At 42.8% G+C, this 23,285-nt stretch overlaps 1 protein-coding gene and 1 long non-coding RNA gene across 7 annotated transcripts in view; one reads left to right on the forward strand and one right to left on the reverse strand.

Moving 5' to 3' along the window:
- Positions 1-9,529: 9,529 nt before the first annotated feature.
- Positions 9,530-17,544, reverse strand: LOC147655131 (uncharacterized). Its single transcript, XR_015283830.1, has 2 exons — positions 16,165-17,544; positions 9,530-15,918 (listed from the first exon to the last, which is right to left on the reverse strand). It is a non-coding gene; the product is annotated as an uncharacterized LOC147655131 (long non-coding RNA).
- Positions 17,545-17,572: 28 nt separating this feature from the next.
- AFTPH (aftiphilin) overlaps positions 17,573-23,285 on the forward strand; it is a 42,575-nt gene continuing 36,862 nt past the window's right edge. For 3 of the 6 annotated variants that reach the window (XR_015283831.1, XR_015283832.1, XM_086879226.1), the window contains exon 1: positions 17,576-17,802. The gene's annotated coding sequence lies outside the window, so the exon portion shown is untranslated. Of the gene's footprint in view, positions 17,803-17,957; positions 18,123-23,285 lie in introns of those variants that run through there. The other 3 variants (XM_086879228.1, XM_086879227.1, XM_086879225.1) reach the window with 2 other exon arrangements.

The following is a 23,285-nucleotide window of genomic DNA, read 5'->3' on the forward strand; positions in this document are numbered from 1 at the left end:
AATCACAACCTGAGTGATACAAAAATCTCTCTCAGTTCTGGTGGAAGTACACAGATAGCAACAAAGCACCTGCTGGAGTAGGAGCTGGTTTAAAGGTTCCCATAATAAACCTTATCACTTTGAGCTACTCCAAAGATGCTCTCAAGCAAAACAACAGGATTTTATTTAGCAAAGGGAAGCCCATGATTGTTTTAATGCATTGTAAAGCTGAAGCTGTGATAATGCAGGCTAGAAGATGATGTTTTTAAGTGAAAGGGAAATTAGTTGTAATTATAACTGTTGCAGTATTTATGTATTGCCAGCTGTATTGATTGCCTTCTTCCTCTGTGTGACTGGCAACTAGGGAACATGATCCATTACCTCATGCTAGTGCTGGAGAGCAGCAGAGATTGGTGTATTTTTAGAAACAAGATTCCCACAGTGTAATTGTAGGAACTGGGTGATCATACACACGCACATTAAAATACCAACAGATGAGTTCCTGGACAGAACCAGCAAACATTTCACTGTTTGGGGTAGGAGGAAAGGGTGAGAATGCACAGCTCAGAAATTCAACAACTGCAAGCACAGCAGTTTTACCTCTGAGAGTGTCCTCTGAGTGAAGCTGTGAAAAGGCTGAATCTTTTCCTCTCTAGGATGAAAAGATTTGAGGTCAGAGAACCCATATGTCTCCTGTTTTACCTGATTCCATAACACATGAAATTATCTCTGTACCAGTAGAGAGAACTGATGCCCATCCATAGGCATCCTTCAAGGGCTCAGTCCTGGTTCTCAGCTACCAGTGGGCAGTGTTTGGGGTGCCCATCGCACAGCCAAGCATGGTGCAGAGGTCCCTGACTCACTAAACCTCACCAGGACTGCAGAAGTACAAGGCTTATTCCTGGGAAGAAAACTACAGATGTGGGCAGACAGCTAGCTGGGAGGGCCAAGTTGACTGTAAGCAAAGTTGGTTGTGAGGCAACCAGGAGCTGCCTGTGCAGGGCCAAAGTGTAGCAACATCTGTCAGGAAGTTAGAGGTCTCATAAAGCATTTATATATCTCATGTCAGAGAAGCAGTTCCAGACTCTCTGGGAATTATATCAGCCAGGTTAACAGTCCTGCCATTGTGCTGGTTTAGACAGGACTTGTACAGGACCAGAAGAGGTCTGAAACTTTCCTCTAAGAGCCAACACAAGCATCTGTAAGTAGAGCAGAATATAAGTTCACCTGTGGAAGAAATAACTAAGTACACTTAAAGCATTCAGTAGTCACTCAGGTAGTGTCAGAATGCCAGAATCCCAGCAGACTGCTATTGTACCCAATATAAATAACCTGATGGTCACAGACCATCACAGGAGCATGGTAACTATTACACTTGATAAAACTGGCAGAGCAAATAGCTCCCAGGCTTTGGTTGTGTTAACTGGAATGTGTTTCAGAGGGCAGCACAAGGAATGCTGTGACAGACATCAGACAGGTCACAGCTGACCTCAGAAGCCCATTCAATTATCTTGAAATCTGTATTTTTATCACTGCTATTCAAATTGATGTTGGAGGCTATTTAATGCCTGACCTTTTGCAGGATCCTGTTACATTTATGCATGTGGATATTGTTCAGAAATGGCAACATACTACATGCAAAGAAAATCCCTGTCTGCCTTCAGTGTACCACTCTGCTGTCTCATCTCACCTTTCATCCTCTAATAGGTGGATGAATAAAGAGAAGTCCATAACCTAAGCTCTTAGTATCACTTAGCTTTCTTTACACTTTCATCATGTTTATTATCACCTTTTTCAAGGTACACGGACCTTTTCAACTTAATGACCAAATAACAAACTGGAAACTTTTCTAAAAGATATCTTCAATCCACACTGTAAGAATTAACAGTCACCAGAATCAAAGTAAATTGCAGGTGGTGGTGCATTGCCTAACATCCTGATGTAAAGGTAAGATAAAGGCCAAATCTGGGGGTGTAGCGCAACACGAAAACCAAATGTACAGGCTTTGCATATCAAGTTTTATCTTCATGTCAGAAAAGCCTCTAATTATGCTGAAATGTGTGCTTTCAAGCTTTCCTACACCTGGCCTTAAGAAAACTTCCCCCACCCCAAACTGACTGCAGCCAATGACTCCTTCCATGTCTTTCTCTCCCCAGAAGGGATTTTAGACAGTGAATCTACATAGCCATGTCACCAAACCAAACAGACCTCCACCTTCTCAGCCTGTTCCCACCTGCCTCTGGCCAGCCTCCAGATAATTTTTGTGTCTTCCTTTATGTCAAACCCATCTTCTACTACCTGCAGTGCTGGAAGGGAGTAGCCAGAGCTGGGCTCTCAGAGCACACTGCTCCCTAGAGAACATCTTGTTCTGGAGAGGGCATGGCAGGAGGAAACATCCTTCATAACATTTGGGGTGATGTGAGCCAGGTTTCAAACAGGAGGTCACAGCTTTTACTGCCAGAGACTGCCACCCATCTCAGGCATGTAGCAGCTCTATTTGCCATCTTCTAAGCTGCTTAGTTTAGACCTCAAAGAGGTTGAGAGGGAGATCCTGGTTACCTTCACAGGTGAGCAGCCATATAGGGCCATGAAGCCACAGGCTGTGCTGCTTGGCTTGCATGCCTAGATCAGCATGCCAGCACCTCCACAGCAACGTGTAACCACAGACACAAATACAGTTACAGACACATTTATTGGGAGAAGGTGGTAGAGTGACTCCAACATGTGTCAACAGCTTCCTGGGGAGAGGATTTAAAAGTGCTGTTTGGTGCAATAAAGACACAATTATAATACACAATTTTCTGCAAAGACATTTGTGGGTTTTTTTAATTTTTTGCTTAGGTGAGCAGAGTGACTACATTAATGGGAAAACTGGAAGCCTTTCAAGCCTTTCAGTGGGTGAGTAGACACCCTGAGAGACTGCAGGGGTGTTTATGCCAACTTTGGCAGCATCTTATTTCAGCTGTGGTAATTCAGTCTGGTCTCTGTGGGTTCCCTACACAGGCAGTGGAAAGGGAGATGCTTCTCCAGAGGATGATTTATCAGGGATGATTTTGATGTCCTGAGTGGTTTTCCAAAGACGTTAGCTCCAGTGATTATAAAGGAACCTTGAAAGCACTCACTTCCTACCAAACACATGAATCTAGATGCCTGATCTCCCTTTCACACACATACACATCCTGTGTTTGAAGTTAAAAAAATAAATAAACCAGATATGGAAAGAGTAGACCAGAGACAGGTGACTCCAGGTATTTCCTTAAGCACCTATTAGGAAAGAAACTACCACCCTAAGAAAGTGAAAACCAGCAAAAGCTTTCAGTGCTTTTGAAGGGTTATGCATAACCTTCAGAGGTTTATGCATAGAGGGAGAGGGAGGGTTATGCATAACTAACAAAATAAAGAAGACACTTGCAATTTTACTTCCACAGAGGTTCACCTGTCCTGCCAGGCTTGGAAAAAGATCTGAATAAAAGGCCCTTGAAGAAGTCAAGGAACTTAGGGGGCACCTGCACAACATGCCTTGTTAACATTCCACAGGCAGCGTGAGCATCTTTTACACATAGGAGTGAGAAACAATACACTCTATCAACTAGAAATGCTAATGACGTGGGAAGGGCTCTGTAAACATGTCACCTTTATTTACTTTTAATTCTTTTTCCATATTGCTGAGAGCAGAGTTTCTTATTAGCAAGATCCAAAGTAATTATTGGTTACGGGAACTTTAAGTGGCTTACAGGCAGGTCCTGCGTTGCCAGGTGGCAATGGGAAAACTGTGTGTCTCCCCTTCCACTGAAAGTAAAGCCAGATGAAGCAGAACTGTTTCAAGAGTTTCAACTGTTTCAACTGTGTTTCAAGAGAATAGATGTATCACTTTTCTTAGACTCAACCGGGCAAATTTTTTTCACTGTCCTTGTTGAACTGTTCAAGCCTGGCACGTGTGTAGGAAGACACAGAACATTGCCTTCTTGGAATTCAAAATGTGCAGTAGCTCTTGGCTGGGGAGTTTATTTACAAACAGCACCAGAAATGACAAATGTCTCAGTACTGAGCCTTCATTCCTTGGTGGTCTCCTACACGTGAATGCAGAGGAAACAATGCTGGCACTCCACAGATACTGAGGAGGTTACAGCAGGAAACAAACCTGACCTGAGCTGCTTTGGGTTGCCAGTTTTGTGTGTAGCTGACCATTTTGTCATAGAACCATGGAATCATAGAATATGCTGAGTTGGAAGGGACACATCTGGATCATCGAGCCCAACTCCTGTCCCTGGACAGGTCACCCCAAGAGTCACATCCTGTTGATGCCTTGAGAGACTACCTAGAGCAGAGGATAGACAGTGTTAAGGGAATAAAATAGGTATTTATTGAAAGGGCCTTCCAAGGATATGCCTTGGGAGGTACAAGAGCCCAACTGAGGCTACACCCAAGATGGACGATGGATCACAAGTTTTCACACTTTTATAAGTTTTGGCCCATTTACATATTGGAGTTAATTACAGCTTCAGGTTATGAAGTCCCATCCTCCCAGATCTCTCTCCTCAATTCACTGTTGTTTATACTTTTTGGGCCTGAAGCTGTAACTGTGTCCTTGGTTCTCAGGCTGGAAAAGGATTATTTTGTCTAATTAAACTGTGAGGAGAACTTGCTAACACTTCATATGAAGTTCAGAGTTATACACCAATGCAGTACAGAATCTGGAAAATATGAAAGCTAAAACTTAAGGCATCACTGTGCTTGAGAGCACTGTACAAATACTTCTTGAACTCTGTCAGGCTTGGTGCTCTGACCATTGCCCTGGGGAGCCTGTTCCAGTGCCCAACCACTCTCTGGATGAAGAACCTTTTCCTAAACCTCTCCTGACTCAGCTTCATGTCATTTCCTCAAGTCATTGGTCATGAGAATGAAGAAATCAGTGCCTGCCCCTCCACTTCTCCTTGTGAAGATGTTGAAGATCCCGGTGAGGTGTCCCCTCAGTCTCCTCCAGGTTGAACAGACCAAATTACCTCAGTCATTCCTCATATGGCTTCTCCTCTAGGCCCTTCACAGCCCTTCTTTGGACACCCTGTAATAGATTAATATCTTTTTTATACTGTGGTGCCCCCAATCGCACACAGGGCTCGAGGTGAGGCCACTCCAGTGCAGGGCACAGCTGGACAATCCCCTCCCTTGATTCCAAAGGGTTGAGTGCCAGGGATGGGTGGGTTATCTTCATGTACATCATTACCTGCACAAAGTCTGATTCAGCCTGACAGGTGTTTCAGAGTGCTTTGCCAAAATATACAAATATCAGAGATTAAGTGCCGAACCCTGGGGGAGTGGGACAGAAAGCACTTGTTGGGCTCAGTCTCAGGTCACACCAATGCTGTGTGTGAGCATGCTCACCCTCCTGTGAGGCTGGAGACTTTACAAAGGATGGGGAACAGGCAGAGATCCTGCAAACAGAAGGGGACAGGCCTGTGACTCTGCACAGAGACAACACCCCTCCAGCTGTTTATTTAGCTGTAGTCAGAATGCATCCTATTTTGTAAACCTGCCAGCACACAGGAAAATAACATGGGATTGAAACCCCTTGCTCAGCAGATGCAGGCTGGACACAGCCTTTTTATTTTCTGAAACAATATTATTTTTATATGCAGTCTCAGCTAGACTCGGGAGTCCTGATGTGTTCTAACGTAACTCTAAGGTTCTAACTCTAAGTTAGAACTCTGTTCTAACTCAAGTTCCTTATCCACTTTGTCCAGCTAAAGACTGAGCAAAGATTTGGGACTATGAACTCTCAACACAGGGACAATGACATTATGTTAAACCTGAAGACTTCAGACATAAAACACTTCACATTTTCAGACATTTTTTTATTGCTGATGAGGTTCAGGATGGTGAGGTCTTTGGCACATAGAGAATCAGTGCTTGAATTTATTTATTTGTTTGTTTCTTTTTAACTTTTACCTATTTTATAGTCTCCATATCAGGATAATTAATTTTAATACTCCCCAGTGAAATGAGGAGAAAACCCTCAGATTCCTAATCAGGTTAGGGCTGTACTAAACCATGGGCAAAGATCTAGGCAAGGGTGATCCTACTCTGACAGTGTGACAGTACTAAAGATGTAATTTAAAGATAATGGAAGTCAAATAATTAGAAGTCAAAGGACTTGGACACAGTCTTCTCAGTTTTAATTGCAGCTGGCTTCTCTGCAGTATCCTCTGGAAGAGTCTTCCAGGGGAGCAACCCAGTAGCTTTAAAAGACCATGAAACAAAGCCTCAGAGAAAACAATCTTCATGCAGACAAACAATAATAATTGTTTATTTTATGATGATTAATTAATATTAATCATCAAAAAACCATCTCTTTTCTTTTTGTCCTTTGCAAGAAAACTGTAAATACATACAGGCAGTCACACACAGATTTATTCCTGATCTCCAGGCCCAGCATTAGACTGGGGTCCAATACATCTCTGACCTACTCCTATCTGCTCCCTCTTCCCAGTTCTAGTGCAGAAAAAGAAACAGCAAGATGCAGCTCAGGGTGTAACAGCCCACCCTATCCCACAAGGAACCTGATAATTTTCACACATGAAGCTTTCCCATAGGCAAGTATGAGCTTTGAAAAGCTACAGGGATGAGTTTATAAAGCAGCAATGGCTCCTTCCGTACAATCAGGAGAGCAAAACACACCACAGACATTAACTGCACCAGACCCTGGGGCACTCTTGCAGCTGTGCAATGCAACCAGAACACTTCAGAAAGCAGAGCAATAACAAGATAATAATTGTGAAAAGGAAGAAACCTATCTGTTCCACTCTTAAAATGAATTAAAGGCACCACAATAGTGTGCCTATAACAGAATCTGACTCAGAAGAGACTGGTCTGGCTCTATAACAGCAAACTAGCTCCAAGGCAAACCTGAGCATGCAGTGACTCTGTCATGTTTTGTAGGGGTTATCACCCTGGTTTTCTTCTATATAGCACAGGGTTGTAGCTCTGTCTGCCTGCATCTCTGTCAGATCAAGAAAGGGGGACTCTCCAGAGAAGTGGCCTAGCTAGTGAGGATGTATAAATTGTCAGTCAAAATCAGAGATGTGTAACTAACCCAGCCCTCTCTGAAGGCATGCCCTGTAGGATAATTTAAGCATGTCTTGATAGTGTAGAACTACAGAGTGGAAAAATCTTCTGAGTGTAACCTGCTGTCAAATTGCATCTGAAGACATTTATACAGAAAAAAGATCAAAGACTCATGGCTCAGCAGCTGTGAAGTAGATACACCAACCACCCCTGACTGGCTGGCCACAAGCAAGAGAAGAATACTTGGTTGATAGAATAGAACTGGTTGCCATCAGCCAGTTTGTGACAGGTGCCCCAGCATCTTCAGGCTACATCTTCCTCACCCCTGAAGCAACTCTGCAATGGCCATCTGACAGCAGCTGAGTTCCATCAGCACAATTCAGACAAAATGATCCCAGAAGGTACAAGAAGACATCCTCATGGAGGGCAGTCATGTGCTGAAATGCCGACGTTATTTTTGAACAAAAGCTGGTTCACATCCCTCCACCTCTTTGAATAAGACAAACAAGCATTTGACTGGTGGGAGATCTCTGCAGTGCTCCTGAAACTCCTTTCTGCCCCACATGAGGATATGCTCCTCGAAAAACCCAGGCTATTACCAAAAGGTTTTGTACCAAGAATGAACTGCTGCTCAAAGATCTGTGAATGATCCCAGCAGCGTTTGAGACAGGCTGCCAAGGAGCCAGAGGTCTGATTCTGGGAGATAGCTGCATGCCTAGCAAGGGTCATGAGTCTTGGCCTCTCCATAGAGGAGAACTTGTTGGAAACTCCACCCAGTATGAAACAGTGGTACATACCCAGCAAAGAACAGTGAGTTACTAAGGATATGTTCTCTGCCCATGGGATGTCTTGCCAAAGAAGACAAGGCCATTTGCAGCAAAATATGGATAAATATGGATATAATATGGATTGTGGCCAAATTTGGAAATAATTATGTCTCCTCTGCTCCTACAACATTCCACAACTGGGCAATTGGCCCAATGCCATTTCCATGCAAACCAATTGGAGGTTGCCATCAGTCATTCATTTAAATCCACTGAACTGCTGACCTACATCTGACCAAACAGACAGAAAAGACCCTGTGGCCTACATTATAAACAATTCAATAAATGCAGGAAAGTCGAGACAAAACATTCTCCTTTAGAACATCAGTTTGGTGATCAGCTTGTGCAAGAAGCACCAGACCCTATAAATTGAAAGATTTATTATGTGTATAACACTTTTTTTCAGCTCAGTAGTTAAAATCTGAAGATTGTGAGCCAAATTCACTGCTAATGTGCTTTAGAGACAGGGTGACAGCAGCTCACTGCTCCCTTCAAATGCCACAGGCTGCCATTAGACTGCATGTTTGGTGCAGAGATATACAGAATGGTGAGCAGACACATCCTGGAAAGGGCTCCTGCAGACCACATCAGTGACTCCGTGTAAGTGTCATGGGATCATATTTGCTTCCCAGAACCAAGAAGCTGACTCAGAGACAGCATCCTTTTCCCACTGCTGAAACCCAGTTAGCCATGATTTAGAAAGAGGGGCCTAATGAACTTAAACAGATTGCTCAGGTACTTGGATTTACCTAATCTCATCTTTCCTAGCTCTCTTCATGGAAACAGAGTTGGTTCAGCTGCTCTCCAGAGATCTCTGACTGATCCTGGATATAGAAGGGGTGGAGGTTGGACTTTTCATCTCCTCATCTGCCCCACTATCTATGCTTGTCTTTGCCATCCGGCTGTTTCCCTCCCTGTTCCCCACACTCCTCTCTGCCTGCTCCTTCCCCCACTCAGCCTGTTCTTGGTACAAATGTCAGGCATTCACTCTCTCTTCTTTCTGCTCGTCATCGACATCGACCATCGACAACAATGGGATGACACAGAGACCAACAGATTCCTCCATCTGAGGGTCTCATCCTGACTGCTGGTGCAGCCAAAGGTTGTTGCATGCAGGACTCCAGCAGCTGGGGCTGACATTCTGTTAGCATTCAAACTCATTTTAGCTACTTGGAGCGTGGTATTTCCTCTCCTGATTCCATCTTGTTGTTTATGACAACGACCTCATCAGCTAGTTTAGGGTCAGATAGGGCCAATCTCAGACATTTCTTGTGTAAGAGCTTTCAAGGAAGCAATGCTTTTTTTTTTTTTTTTTCCTGAGATCTAGCCTTCTTATGTGCCTACATCCCAGATGCTTTGCATCTCAATGAATGTAGATTAAGAAAGCAAACCTATTACAGAAAAATATGTGAGAGGATAAAATTGGAATGTATGGCTCTGAAACAAGGCATCAGATACAAATATGAAAGACAATAAGAAGGATTTTGACAAATACCTATGAAAGAAAGCACTTCCCTTGCATAGCAGTTGCATTTGAGACATAAATTGTCATTAACCCAGAAAAACCTCTGCCATTCCCATTTTAAAACCTGGAACTGAATGCTACTATCACTTGTGCTTAATGGGCATTTTGTCATTCACTGTAGAAATGAAAGGACGTGACCTTTCCACAAAAAATCTCAAATTGTTTTTATTGATAAGAATCAATAAAAGCCACACAACATCAGTTTATTAGGAAAATATCTGCACCTGACACCTGAATTTCAATGACTGTGTTGACATACAGAAGTGAAATGAGCTTGTGTGATTAAAACAGGATATTGCAGGTCTTCTTAAATATTTGTTTAAAAAACCCCAAAAAATGCCAGTGGTAGAGGTGCATTTCAGTGATCTTAAACCTCAAAAAAACCCAATGAAACAAAATATCCCAAACCCTAAAATGCCTTAGAAATAAAAATGTCTTCAAATAGATGTTAATGGAGAATAGAGGAATGTATACTACTACCCTGCACAGGTTGGTATGCAAGACACTGCTGTCATAGTGCTTATTACACACACAGAGTGAATAGTTTCTACCTTGGAATTTCCTATCAGCTGATCTTCAAGAGTATTGGAGGCTCCTGACTCCTGCCTCACAGAAAGGAACTGACGCACTAGGGAGGAGGATGACTTTGGAAATCAGCTCACCTTTGCCGAATAAATGAATGAGACCATTAAAACAGAATAATGGCCTTGACCACTTCTAAACATCTTTCACCTTAAATGTAAAAAGCTCATAAGCCATGCCTCTTGAAGGCAAAGGAATATCTTGAAATGAATAATTTTGATCTCTTTTCTTACAGGCTTTCTGCATTTAGAGCCTGTACTAAAAACAAAACAAAACTAAACAAAAACCACCAACAACGAAACCAAAACAATTAGTTAAACTGGAAAGCTTTGCTACTGTGGGCACAAGAAACCTTGCTTTACTGCTGACAGCTGAGGTACTCAATACCATCTTCTAGAAGAAGGAAATATTGTCAGACCTTGGTTTGGTTATTGACTCTGCTGACAAACCTCAACACCATTAATATCTACGTGCACTAAAATACACTTTGCACACCTTGCTGATGAGTTATGTATGCAAATATGCTGAGGCCAGGTGCACACGTAGCCTTGCCACACCAAAGTCATTAACTTGTGCCACTTGGAGGATGTGGTCTAGGGCACAGCAGGTAAAATGGGGCTCTTTAGACATTCATGATCTGGTTAATCCACTGGGTACCCCTCAGATGTCAAGGATGTGAGTCTTCATCTTCATTAGGTACTCCAAATCAGCAAACATGGTCAAGACTCAGAAATTACCTCTTTAAAAGAAATATACAACCAAACCAAACCAAAGAGCCAATCCAAAACAAAATAAAAACTAAAACCAAAACCAACAAAAAAAACACACACAAAAAAAACCCAAAAAAGGCCACTCCACAACCTCCTTCCCCCCCCAAAAAAACCCCAACCCTCCCAACAAACACTGTTGAGTGTCAACAACCATATTCTTGACCAAATAAGCCTGAGCCAAAACCCAAAGGACCTACATTCAGATGCAGGAGGCTTCTAAAATAACTGCCATTTCATCTGTTCTCTGTAACTACATAGGGTTCTTTGTAGTTAATACATTCAGGCCTGTTTAAGGACAATTCTGAATTTTTCATGGATTGGTAACACAAGAGAACGAGCTGCTGATACAGCAATGCTTCCTCACTTTTGTACTACAACTCCAGTAAAGGTATCCAGGGAGATTTGTGAAGTTATAACAAACTTGCACTCCACCAAACAGAATACTTACACGTTGCATCTGAAACATAGGTTACAATGTTTTATATTTCATTTCATTGCAACTAGAACGGAATGGAGACAATCCCTTGCTTGGGGAGCTGGGAAAAGCTAAACCACCTTTGCTGGATCCCCAAAACCAGAGAAACCAATGCCTGGTCATTCTGCATGCCCAGAGGTGAGTGCTAAAAGGAGTAGCAGTGATGCAGAAGATGTGGGCAGTTTGCAGACCCAGACAGGCTCTTCACAAGAGGTCTCTGATGTGTCTGGGTGATGCCCTGGGGCCAAGAGAGGCATTCCTGGCTCCCTCAACTCTAAGTCAGGTGAGAGCCCTGCACTGCTCTGGGGAGGAGCCAGGCAGCGTGCATCGATTCAGGATGGAGCTCAGGGCACCAGCCACTCCCCAAAGAAACAAGTATCCACTGCTCATTGATCTGTTTTACCACCTTTCCATGCCAAAGGACAGTGGGGTTTAGCAACAGGCTGCTTTAGCAACAGTTCGTTCTCTGCTCAGCTGCAGCTTGGTTTAACTCAGCTAACAGTAACTGCAGAATTTTTCTTTTATTGACTGATGCCCATTTAGAAGCCTGCAGAAAGCACATATTATTCATTCAGCTAGCTTTCATAATGCCCACCTTATGAAAACACAGCCACAAAAAGCCTTCATATAGACCTTTTGAGGCTGATTGGTGAATTCAATCAGAAAAGACCTTTCTGCTTGATAATGCAGTTGTAGGGGTTATTTCAGCTATAAGGGTCTAAGGATAAATGCAGTTTTACTGAATTTAAAACATTTCAGAGAAATGTGCCAATTCAGTTTCATGTCAGAATGGGTAAAAGTCAAAACACTCTGTGAAGATGAATTGAAATGATTTCACAGAATATTAGAATCACAGAATATGCTGAATTGGGAGGCACACGTCAGGATCATTGAGCTCCAGCTCCTGGCCCTACACATTACACCCCAGCAATCACACCATGCACCTGAGAGTCTTGTTCAAATCTTTCTTGAGCTCTGCCAGGCTTGGTGCTGTGGCCACTTTCCTGGGGAGCTTTTCCAGTGCTCAACCATCCTCTGGATGGAGAAGCTTTTCCTGATATCCAATCTAAACCTCCCCCAGTTCAGCTTCAGGCTGTTTCCTCAATTCCTATCACTGGTCACCAGCAGAGGTTCATGCTGCCCCTCTGCTGACCCCAGTGAGGATGTTGAAGACCCCACTGAGATTTCTCCTCAGTCTTTTCTAGGCTGAACAGACCAAGTGACCTCAGCCACTCCTAATTCAGCTTCCCCTCCAGACCCTTCACCCTCCTTGTGGCCTCCTTTGGACACTCTATAATACTTACTGTCTTTTATATATTGTGTTGCCCAAAACTGCCCCAGCACTCGAGGTGAGGCTGCCCAGCTCAGAGCAGAGCAGGACAATCCCCTCCCTTGCCCAGCTGGCCATGCTGTGCCTGATGCCCCCCAGGACATGGGTGACCCTCCTGGCTGCTGGGGCACTGCTGGCTCATCTTCAACTTGCCATTGACTGGGATCCCCAGGTCCTCCCCATGGCACTGCTCTCCAGCCTCTCATTCCCCAGTCTGTACATCCAGGGCTGCCCCATCTCAGGAGCAGAATTTGGCATTATGCCCTTGTTAAACTTTCTAAGGTTGGTGATTGCCCAGCTCTCTAATTTGTCAAGGTCTCTCTGCAGGACTCTCAAGGGAGTCAACAGCTCTTCCCAATTTTGTGACATCAGCAAACTTACTGGGTATTCCTTTCAGTCCTGCACCCAAGGCATTAAAAAAGATGTTGAAGAGCACTTGGAAGGATGGAGCCAATACCAGAAATCAATACACCTGACATTAATGAAATTAAACTATTCGGTAGGTTAAAAGACCATTTAAAATTCATTCTAAAGATAACATAAAATCTTTCAATGTCTGAGCTGATTGTGAATTAAAAAAAAAAAAAAAAAAAGGAAAACCAAGGATGATAATTTCTCAGGACACTGACTATCTAGTTTCTGATCAGCAGCATTGCCAGACACAGCAGAGAGGAAAGCACACTGCCTGAATTTTGGAGACTCATCTAGCCTTTGATTATTGCAAGTTTCTGCCTCACTCAGTGGGGAAGCCAGAAAAGCTTGCACTGCCAGGAGCCATGTTGCACTGTGTGTATTTTTGAAATTAAAAAGAAAAAAAGAACTGCACTATCTACTACCAGCAGTACAACATCTTTCAGAAGATTTTCTGCATCACACTACACAATATATGGTACAGCTTATATAAAACTAAAATTTACATTCAGGAGCCATGTTGTAGTCTTCAAAATGAGAAATAAAACCTAAATTTCTTCTCTATAAATGCTACATACTCAAATTTTTTGAGAATTACAAATGACTAAATTTTATGAAGGATATAGATGTGGAGCATAGCAGGTTCTTTCTGCCGTTCTCAATTCCCAAACCGGGAGGAGAGTCTGAGCCTCCAGACCATGCAGGGTTTTGGGAGAACGTTTCTGAATCATCCTGACACACCACAGCACCTTTTTCCATCGGAGACTTTTGGGAAGGCTGCGCCCTCTCCTGACAGTTCAGGACTCGGTAGCAGTGACTGACAAAGCCACTTTGCTGCAGTCAACAAGTCAAGGCTCAGCCTCGGAGCTACCAAGACCAGACCAGCTCGACTTAAAACCTCTATTGCACCGTGCAGAAGGGCTTCACGTTGAGATGTATATATCAAAATTATAAATATTTTCACCATGCTTTAAGAAAACAAATGGAATGAAAGTATATGCTTTTGAAACGCCTCATCATTTGTTTTAAAATGGATAGGACACCATGCCAGAATAACCTCCAAATAAGATACAGTGTTTACAATCCATGCAATTCTGTAAAGGAAACTTCCATATGTTAAAAGTATAACCTTGAAATTACTGTTGTAACCCATGAATTCCATTTCACAGAGCTAATACCTGATATGGCTAATGCTATTATAAAGAGTCAGTCTGCCTTCACAAGCAAATGTAATCTCCTTCAACCAGCAAAGCTTATGCAGGAATGACTGAAGAAATCCCACACATCTTGTCAATCATTCACACTATGCCTAAGTGAATATTACCTTCATTTTTTTATGTGACATACTTACCTCTCATCTGATCTTGCATTCTGGTTAAGTGCATTTTATGGACCCTCAACTGCATACTGATTAACACTTCTGGTCCTGGAAACTTCTGAATGCCACCAAGAAAGAGAAGGAAATTTTTACCATGTCAGACCGGCAGGGACCATTTGGAAGAATTTTCTGCCTTTCTTTCTAGCTTAGGATATGAGTCACTTCTTCAAATCATCTAGAAATTTTTCTTAAAAAATTTCCTTCTAATCTAGTACCTGATTACACCGTTTATCTTCTGGATCTTTTTCTGAGGTACATGATTGTGCTGTGACTTTGCTTTTGCACAAGAAGGGCTTTATTACTTTGTTTTTCTTTAGGGTGCTAGTTTTTCAAAATGCGTCATGTGTAAAATTTTCTTAAGAAAGGATATTCAATGTTGTGTCTTTATATACTTTCAAGACAAAGCAACAAGAAAGGACATTTAATTCATTAAACAGAGAGCAGATAACAAGCTCTAAGTGACATTCAGGTGTTAGAAAAACAAATTACTTGTGGGTAAAATTGCCTTCTTATGGTTTAGGGCTGGACACACTTCAATGATCTCAGACCCAGGGGGAGGTTAACTAGGCTTGGGAAGAAGGATGTACCACTGATAGTGGACACAAAGAATGCAGAATTTATGGGCTCCAAGGACATTTAGCAGAACTCCCAAGATAAGGAAGAAAGTAGTAAAGACAACGCAGAGACTTGTGCTGTATCAGCTCTGCCTGGGTAAAAGGTAATTCCAGCAGGGCCAGATCACAAACATCAGCTGAGAGCCCACCTCTGACCAAGAGAAACATCCGACACGTAGACTAATTAGCATGAGAAGCAAGAGAGTCATTAAGCAACAGAGGAGAGAATACTCATTAGTAAGAGGACTGTGTAACTTGTAGCCGATGAACACTAATTCCTTTGTGGGATAAAATGTATAAGTAGTAAAAAGTTTTTATAGTTGGTGTGCTTGATTTGTGGAATACCACAGAGGACCCAGGCTTGTGCAACTCCAAAATAAATAACCAATGTCTCTCTCGAGTGTGTAATTATTGGCTTGTTTCACTGGGTAAAAAATCTGGTATTTTGGACAAGACTGGGGTTTATGCTGCTGTCTGGGGAGTTTACAGGCAGCATGTTTATTTCATGTGTCATTCAAATGACTGATTGGGCAGATGTGAAAGAGAAGGTAATTATAATTTTACCTTCACCAATTGCATTATTTACAACAGGACGATTAGCAGTCATAGCCTATGACCACAAATTAAACACAGCTGGGATGGAAAATGATTCTTCACGAAGTAGCACCACAGTAATTCACAGCAAGGGATACTTCGGGCCGCTGGAAGTTAATGGCTATTGCCAGATAGGGGGAAGATAGGGATGGTGGGGGGGGAGATCTCATTTCTCTGTTGCTTTACAAAGCGAACTATTTCACTGCTTTTACAGGATATTCTCTATACCCTTACGATTTGTAAATCACATTGTTGTACACTGGGTGAAGGTCAAAGAGCAGTGAACGCTGAATTACTCTATTTCCTGTTCCCTCAGGCTTCTCCTTCTGTCCTGCCGGGTCAGCACAAGCTTCACTCTGGTTTCTGACACTAAGCTGAAAAAAGAGAACAGCCACCAGGAGGCGAAGTGATAGAGCCTCATTAATAGTCACACAGGCTCATTAATAGTCATCCGTGATTATCTTCAGCTATTGTAACAGGATTCAGAACGTCACAGAAACATTGCAGTAACAATATAATTCCCCCCTGCTTCCCAAAAGCCTTCTACTGCTGATGAAATTAGCAGACTAATTATAATTATCCTTAAATGCATTGAGGTGTTTTTTTCTCCATGAACCTACCTGAAACGTGAAAAGTTCTATGAATGGTCTTGTTTTAAGCCTTTCTTAGCCAAACTACAGTGTGTTTAAGCACGGTGTGTATGTATCTCTGGAGGAATAAAGATTCTGGGGTGACCTTATCACTCTCCACAGCTCCCTGACAGGAGGCTGTAGCCAGGTGGGGTCGGCCTTTTCTCCCAGGTGTGAAGAACATGTAACTCTTCAGGATTTTTAGAAGGTTTATTAGGGAACAAAATAAGAAGCAAAAGTCCAGCGCTGGGGTGCTCCTGGCAAACAGCCAAAGAACACACGGTACCATTTGTCTTTATACTGTATCATTCCTGTGGCTCATGCATATTAATGTATTTTGTTATTCAAGCTTCCTTGGGAACTCTTGATATTCCAGGTTCTCTTCTTGTTTGGTTTTTTAACTTTGACCTGCCTGCAGGATATTCTATAGATAAGGTTCTTCCCATGTTCCTATCCTGTTGTTTCACACATGCTCTGGTTTCCAGCATTCTAGTCACTTGGAGGCATCAGTCCACAGATGTAAGGAAAATTAGTGGTTTTGTACCATGCTTTAAGTTGGTTATATAGGGGTATTTTAGTCGCTGTTTTTAACAGTTTGCTAATGCCTATGACACAACGTATTTATTACCATTCATATAAACATGTAAACTGGCAGATTATACTATACAAAAGCAGTTAAAAGTAACTCACTTTCATCAAAATACTTGTGATACAAAAAGTTAATCCATAAATGCGAAAGCCAATATTATATTGTCATTTTTAACACAGGCAACCAGGGTCAGGACAAGAGGCAAGAGAAGGTTTAGGTTGGACATTGGGAGGAGTTTCTCCGCAGAAAAGGTGACTGAGCATTGGAATGGGCTGCCCGGGGAGGCGATGGAGTCACCCTCGCTGGAGGTGTTTAATGAAAAACTGGATTTGGCACTCGGAGCCACGGTCCGACACCGGGGTGTCAGGCCACAGGTTGGCCTGGGTGACCTCAGAGGTCTTTCCCAACACAATTCACTCCGTGATTCCGCAACGAAGCTCTAATGTTACGCTTCGCTCGCTATTTTATTAACAGAACTTGCCACCGCGTCCTGACCGCTGTGCGGAGTTCAGTTAGGCACGGCCGCAGGACCGGCGGCAGCCTTGGCACGTTACCTAAACGCTGCTCTTTTAAACGTTATTCTTTACAATTTTAACACACGCTTGCTTGGGGCCGGAACTAGCCGTGGCTTAGGGTCTAGCCCAAGCCGCTCTAGGGTTCTGCGTTCCGGCGGTACCGCGGCACGGCAGGGCACACTCGCTCTCCCCCCTCAGCCCTGCACTCGCTCTCCCCCTCAGCCCTTCACTCGCGGGGTTGTTTACGCGGGCCGGGCCGGGCCGGACGTGACGCGCGCGGCGGCGGCGCGGTGCGTGCCGGGAGCGCGGTGGGCGGTGGCGGGCGGGAGGCGGCGGCCGGAGGGGGCCGGGCCGCAGCGACGCGGTTCCTGTCGCCCACAGGGGCTCCCCTCCATGGCGGTTGCCGCGGGAGGCCGCAGATAACCGGCCGCGGCCCCTCTCCCCTTCCTCCCTCCCTCCTTCCCTCCCCCTCCCCGCCCGCCGCCATGCCCGCCCGGGCCCCGCCGCCCCCCGCGCAGCCCGCAGGTAAGAGACGGCGGGGGGCGGCTGGTTCCCGCCGGGCCTGGCCGCCGAAGGGCGCCGGGGACCCCTCGGCGCTACCCCCGGGGGGCGGCGGCGGCCGGGGCCTGTCGGGGCAGCGCCGTCCTTCCCTTTGGCCCGGGGGGGAGGGCGGCGGGGCCGGGCAGGGCAGGGGTGAAGCCCCGCGGCTCCCCGGGCTCGTCCCGCCGCCGCCGGGGAGGGGGGTTCGGCTTTGTCCTGCGGTGGGGCCCGCGTTTTCCTGGGGTTCAGCGGCGCCGCAGCTGGGAGAGGGCTCAAGGATGTGGTGTAAGAAGTTAAACTGTCCTGTGCGTTTGGCTTTTCGTGACAAGCTTTCTCTTTCGAGGGGCGTAAAGCGTGTCGGCTGCTAAATGCGTTTGGACATGACAGGCTGAACAGAGTTACAATAATTTTAAGTACGGTTTTTTGTGGTGTTGTTTTGGTTTTTTTTTTGTAAAAGAGGTGATTCTAAAATGGGGCGAAATTGCTCAAATGCTTAATTAGGTGCTAACTCTTCAGTTTGCTGTGAAAAATATCTACTTGATGAACCAAAATATAATTTTTTTCTTTAGAGAAGACAATGCCTTAAAAACAACGATTAAACCTTGGGATTCCTTCAAAGTGTCAGTAAATTAGCCTCTTAATGGTGACAGCCCCTTTCTTCCAGCTTCAGCACAGAAATGGAAGCCTTCAGCAGCTTAGTGCTCCTTAAGCAAACATCTGTTCATAAATGACTGGAGTGAGTAGAGAAACATTGTTGACAGGAGCTGTGCTGGGTTGGTTTTACAAGTTTTGTTTCCATGCATGGTTTAGAGCCCAACATGCTTCCTTGGAACTCACATTTCAGCTGTTGAGTCCATGTTAAAGTGAGTTTGATGGATGCTGCTTTTTAACTGGATTGGTCCTTGGAGATTGAACAAAATTAAAAGTATTTCCTCCTTATTTTATTCTCTGGACATGCGAGCTAGACTTGGAAAGGCAATTGGCCTACTTTAAAAATAAAAATGTTCTGTTGTATTGTCAGCACAGGCAGAGGTGTGCTCATGCAGTGCACAGGTAGCAGTTTCTCCTCCTGAAGTTGGAGCTATACCTGGAGGAATGTAACATTAGTGGTGAGAGCCTGGGGAAGAGCTGGAGTACCTGTGACTACTGAGGGCTTGTTTGCTTATTTTAAACAGTCATGTCAGTGAGAATAAATAGCATGAATGTGAGACTGAGACTTAAAAATACGTGGAAAAGCTAATGTAGCTCTGGTGTTTTCATTCTGCGTGATAGTTGCATAAAGTACACATTGTATGACCTTTTAAGGTCACATGAAAGTATGACCTCTTGTTTTTACTTCCTTAATTTGTTTATAAGTAAGCAGTTGAGGGATCTCAGCCTCAATTTTTGTTTTTGTTTATGTACTTTGTTTTTGCTAAGATGATGGTTTTGTTTAGTAAAGGATTTAATAGGCTATGAAATTTGGAGTTCACACAGTGTATCATATTTGTGGTGATGAAGGCTCTGTGTGATCTCTAACATTTCTAAAAAATTCCACCAGTGACTTACTAAGCTAACACAAGCCTTTTAGCACCTTAATTACCCAGAGTAATCTTCTGAAACTTTCAGTACTTTGGAGAGACTTGTCTCTCACAGTGGAAATAATAGAGCAGCTTAGATGGACCTCAGTCAACTCTGCCTTTTCCTCTTGAAATATTCATTGAGTTGTCCTTGCAGATCTGTGGTGGTATCAGTTGGAAATCCAGCAGTAAAGGAACTGATGCTCGATCGAGTTGTTTTCACTACACTCAGCAGCATAATCTTCTTGCAGATGCCGTTATCTATCTCGACAGAGTGTTCATTCCTTTCTGTGCTATTGTGCTGTTTGACAACTTAAACTGCTTCTTTGTGAACATTTCAGTGCAATGACATGCTAACCCTTTCACGGGGATTCAAAATACTTATAATTTTTCTGGATAGTCACAGAAGTGTCTTAGATCCTACTCATTCCTAGGTGTTAGAAATTTTGTCTGTTAGATTTTCTCCTTCGTGCAAAAAAAACACACTGAGTAAGCTGCTGCTGTTGCACACACATACAGAAAAAAAGCCTTGTTTGAAAACTGACAGTCTCATTTTCAGTGGACTTTCTTTCATGCTCGTGTCTTTAGCAATGAAAATTTTCAGCTGCAAGCACTATTTCTGTATTGGTGCCGCTTGCAAGGTGATCTAAGAAATCTGCTTGTGTAAAGCAAATAATTTGGATTTTTCAAAGCAAAGAGTCCTGACTTGGGAGAACCACAGGGAAGGGCAAATCCTCTCTTGATTTAGTATGTTTGGAAGTAGGGTGAAGGAAATGTGAAACCTCAAGTTCATATGTCTATTGATAAGCAATGGAAAATGGATTTTATTCTTTGGAGTATTAGGTGTCCCTCCTGTATTGTGTTTTTAATATGAGGTAATGTCTGTAGGTGGGATAAATGATGAATAATGTAAGCCTGCTCACTGGAAAACAAGCAGTAAGTATGTTTGCAATAATGGAAAGAAGACCCATGGTTGTTTTCCTTGTGCAGCTATATTTCCTCTGCCAAACTCTGAGGAGAACCTGTCACAGAAGAGTGCAGCCCTGTAGATTAGTTCTAATCTACTCTTTGCTGTAGTCTGTGTGAGGTTTGAAGGGTTTCTGTGTGATGGAGATCATACTGCTCTGTGAGGAAGTACCTGAGAACAGTTTACCCTAGGTAATCTAGTTCTAATACTTTCTAATCTAGCATATTTTTATCCCAATTTAGAACACATTCCCAGCTAGCATGTTTGAGGGTAACATCCAGAAATAGATTTCTTGCTGAGTTGAGCACTGTTTTAAATGGAATTTAAGAAATCATAAGAAGGGAAACATCTCAATTATCATTACTTACGGCATCCATCTTTGCACAGTGTGTGGCTGTGTGCTGTATGATGGACACAAATAATGTATTCCCCAGAGTCAGATTGTAACCTGATTGACTGTCCCAGCCAGTTGTGTTTGCCCATATGAATTTAAAGTGTGCTTGTTCTTACAACATTTTCCCCACTATTTCTTTACAGGTTTAGGTACAGTCAGCATCTTCATCTGCAGCTGTTAAAGCACACCAGTAGATTTTGAGTTTAAACATTTTTTTGCTTATAGTAACTTTGAGGATAACCTGGTCTTTTAGGTTTGGGAAGTAATGCTATTCTTGGTTAAAAAAAAAAGTTTAATGAACCAACAGAACGTTTAGATTCATATTTTCCAACAGCTTCTCTCATTCCACAGCTAAGCCAAAATGAAACAGGGAGAAGTGAAGCAGCACAACTACTGAAAATACATGTTTGCTTCTTTATATAGTTTAACAACATTTAAAATGAAAATGCTTATATCCAAGATCTGTTTAAGTTTCACATTTGTGCCACCCAACTTGGTCTTCCTGCGTTGTCAGTGAAGAGAGGAAGAGCAGCACAATCAAAGAGGTTTAATATTGCATGGGCTGGATTGTCTAGGGGTGCCTGGTGTTTATGCCAGCCTGAGGAGTGCAGGAGAACAGGAAGAATGAGCTGCCTGAGATTAGTGCCAGATTCTTGGTGAAACTCTCCTGAGTTGTGTTACTTTAATGTTCATTATACATACAACACTTTGTAATAGGAGGTTTCCAGCAAATTCAGTGTTTGAAACCACAGTAATGTATAAGGCTTAGATATGTTTGCCTTACTGGAACTGGAGAACATTGTTTTCCTCAGCTCATAGATGTCCAAGAAAAGGTACTCTGAAACTCCTGCTTTGGGTAATAGACCTTCTAGCTGTAACAGCATTAAGCTCAAAATCGAAAACATTGATTTCTTGGAGGCTTTATGAAGTAAACATTTTCGTGCTGTATTTTGTTTGCTGGTAACTATTTCCAAAAATAAAAGCAAGCTTATTAAACCCATTTAAGAACATACTGACTTCAGCTTGGACAGACACTCTCTCTCTAGAGTGGATTTGGGTTGTAGAAGTGCTGTTCTAACAGATAGGCTCTCCTCATTTACAACCACCCTTCTAGAAACAGGATCTCAGGTGCAGAAAGACTGGGAATCTGGTTTCCATTGTTCATAAGCCAAAGAAAAGGCAAAGGGGAAGAGGGCAGCTTTTCCTACTGGAAGCCAACACTGTGCTGTAATAAAAAGTCTAAATCTGGTCCTGACTGTGGTATTTTTGGCATTTACTAGAGGAATTCCCTTGCAGTAAGAGTTAAATGTTCTTGGAAAGATCAGATGCTAGCAGCTAATGACTTGAATCCATCTCCTTGCCGCTGCAAAGGCTTTTACTGTAGGGTATTTCAGTAACGTTGTAATTTCTGTCATGGAGATCTTGATTGTGCCATTTCTGATTATTGTGTTTCCTGTATGCTTTAAGGAGATGATTTGCTTGACTCAGCTTTTCTTCATAATAATCCACAGCTGAGAGGTTATTCATTGCTTTGCTTCTTCAAGTTAAAGGAAACATTCTGCTCTACAAGGGGTTTCTTTTGAATTTGCATGCCTCAAGTATTTTTTTTAGAGGTACTCTTTGCAACCTCCTGATTTTGTAGGTCTTATGTAAGAGCCAAACATGCTGTTTCAAGTTTTGCTTTAGAAGATACACAGAGAAGGAACTATTTATACCTGCTTTTGTGTAGCATAATTGCATTGTTCTCTTTGCTGCCTGGTCTTTGTTAGGCTGTTGCTATTACTCTACAAAAAGGTAGTGAACAAGGATGTGGTCTGTGTGTGAGGAAAGCACATATTGTTCCCTATTTACTGCAAACAAATAATAAGATAGCCTGGTTTTGTTGTAAATGTTTTGGAAACCTAGTTAGTGATCATAAAAGAAGGATATGAATTTTCTCTTTCCAGTTCTTTGCCTATCAAAATTTTCCTGGCATTGCTGATTTCTGTTTTCTCTCTTCTTTTAATGTTTCAAATTAACTTGAATTGCATTCTTAAATGTTTGTGACTTGAGAAAAAAGGTTTGAACCTTGAATCATAATAAATTAGCAGTTTTTTGTTTAGAGTACAATGTCATTATGAACTTGAGAGTGTATTGGTGAATTGCATTTATAGTATGACTTAAACAGTGGTCTCTTGTTTATGGTACTGAAACTTGTTCGAGAAATTCCTTGAGAAACACCTGGATGCAAGAACTAGCATTTCCAGTTAACAAAAACCCCAACAAGCAAATAGGTAAAAGACAGAAATGCAGAAAGTGGCATCTGAGAGAGAATACAATTCTTTTTTTTCTTCTAGAAAACGTTGGTATAACCTCATGCCATGAGCAATTGATGGAAATCTGTCTTTGGTCTAGTCTTAAACTGTTGAGATCTGCAGAAGTTACTGGCATTTGTCAACTTAAGTCTGTGTTTGTGACTAAATCAATCCCCTAAACATGAGCACTTTAACTGTGTCAGATTCCTCACCTTGAGGTGCAAGGTCTGATGCCAGAAACCTGGGTTGTTGCT

Source organism: Cyanistes caeruleus, chromosome 2, assembly GCF_971803275.1.
Source record: "Cyanistes caeruleus chromosome 2, bCyaCae1.hap1.1, whole genome shotgun sequence".
NCBI lineage: Eukaryota > Metazoa > Chordata > Aves > Passeriformes > Paridae > Cyanistes > Cyanistes caeruleus.